Source organism: Brassica napus, chromosome A9 (assembly GCF_020379485.1).
Source record: "Brassica napus cultivar Da-Ae chromosome A9, Da-Ae, whole genome shotgun sequence".
NCBI classification, from domain to species: Eukaryota; Viridiplantae; Streptophyta; class Magnoliopsida; order Brassicales; family Brassicaceae; genus Brassica; species Brassica napus.
Genome location: NC_063442.1, coordinates 25752076 through 25754523, shown reverse-complemented (window position 1 = coordinate 25754523; position 2448 = coordinate 25752076).

Genomic DNA, 2448 nt, shown 5'->3' with positions numbered 1-2448 from the left:
ATTTTAATAAATGTGATAATAACTTGGGCAAGAAATCTTTAAAATAAATAAGGTAACTTACATTTAAACTATTCATAAGTTACTTTGCAACTTGCGCAAGAAAAAAAATTATTCATAAGTTACTTTGCAAAATAAATAAGGTAACTTACATTTAAACTATTTATAAGTTATTTTAAAATTCTGATAAATTTATTCTTTAAACAGCATAAATCATTTAAAAATAATATTAATACACATGTTTGGATTTTGTTATATTTAAAATAGTTATTATATAATTATATTCGAATACAATTCATTATATTCGAATACAATTCATCAAGTAGAGTATAAAACTATTAATTATCTTATATAAAATTCCGTTCATTATATTTTATAGTTTATAAATATTAAAAGTGATAAATAAAACATTATTAATCTTTCTATAATTTCGAGAATTAGTTTCCATAAATTGTTATTTGTAATATTCTTTAGATTATGTGGCAAGTGGTGTTAAATGATTTTAGACTTGCCTTAAATTTTTAGATCTAAGTTAAATAAATAAAAATTAAGAACAATCGACCAATCAAATTATAACAATTAAATTGAAACTTCACCTATGAGCGACACGTCACCAGAAATCACTAAAGTGGCTTCTCTTTTAATATATAGGGGGATTTATATATATCTAAAAATATCCATACCGACCCAAATATAAAACATACCCAATCCAATAAAGAATTTTCAATTAAAATAAATGAAAATCTAAAATATCTGATCCAATCTGAATGCGTATTCGAGTGCTCACCCTTATATGAGCTGTCACTTTCTTTTTCTTCTCTTCTAATTTTTTTTTAAAAAAAGGTAAGTAAAGTTTTGTTTATTTTTATTTTATAAGATTTATCTCCAACTTATATCATTTCGAATTTATTTCTCTATTTCCGTCTCTAAAATAAGAAAACTTGATTTAAAAATAAGTTCACCTCCAATATACTCCTCTATTTTTCTCTTAAAAGAAATATTTTTAATATACTATATTTTTATTTTACAGTCGATACTTTTTATTTATGAAAGTTTAAAAGTAACCTTATTTCTTTTAACTATAGCTATTTTCATTATATTTTGATATTAAACTAAATGTTATTGTAAAAGACTATTATATAAATAAAAAGTGAGATTATATTTTTGAACATTGCATTGTCTAAGATATTTATATTTGGTATAATTATAAATATATGAAATTTAAAAGATCATTTTGAAAATAAAATGACTTTATAAGAATCATATTTTTTTCCTTTAAATATAGAGAAAAAATAATAATCTACATTGTAGAAGAAAACATCGAGATGGGTTAGAGTAGATTTTTTATTAACATTTAAGCCATGTTTGTTTTGTATTTGGATGCATCATTTATAGATGAAGCATCTAATACAACAACTATATGTACCATATGAATATAATATCTAGATGCTGCATCAAAACATTCTTCGTTTTTGTAATTAGTGTTTCTATTCGTATACATTATTTCAATGCTAAGTTTAATTATCTATTATAAGATTTGAATGTTAAAAGTTAAAAAATTAAAATTCACATACTTTTTACTATAGTAATGAACAAATTATTATATTAAATAAATATTTTAAAAATTATATAATGACTGAAACTTTTGATTTTGTGGTTTTGGCAGAAAACCGAATTTTGCGAATGTAGCAAAAAAACCCGGATTCTTTGTTTTGGTGAGAAAATTTAAGTTTGTGTTTTTCAAGGAAACCTTTTTTTGTTGGTTTTGGGAAAAAAAAACGCATTTTCATTTTTTTGCGAGAGATCTGATTATAAAAGTTGTTAAAAACGATTTTGCATTTTCTCCAAAAAAAATCAATTTTGTGCTTTTGACAAAAACATAATTTTTGCGGTTTTAATGGGAAAAGTAATTTTTTGTTTTGGAAAAAAGAAATCAGATTTTGTTGTTTTGGGGAAATCCTAATTATGCGATTTTGACAAAGTTTAGATTTTGTGATTTTGGGGAGAAACGAAAATTTCAGTTTTAAAGAGAAAATTGGGTTTACGATTTTGGCGAGAAAATCTGATATGTGATTTTAACAGGAAATTTGATTTTACAGTTTTATTGGGAAAACATGATTTTCTTTTTGTTTTGGCATGAGGAAAGCCGATTTTACGGTTTCATCAGAGAAACATTATTTTCTAGTGTGGTGGAAAACATGATTTTGTGGTTTTGGCAGAAAATCATGATTTTGTGGGTTTTGGTAGAAAACATGATTTTGAGTTTGAAAAATATTATTTAATAATAAAATAAAAACACCAAACTAGTTATTTTTATATTTGTATTGAATGGTATTTACGTCTTTTTGATCTCGAGAGACAAATGTTGTATCCAAACTCTATATTTTTGCATATCAAATATTCAGATATTCTAGATATCTTTCCTTCCTTGAAGATTCGAAATATAACAAG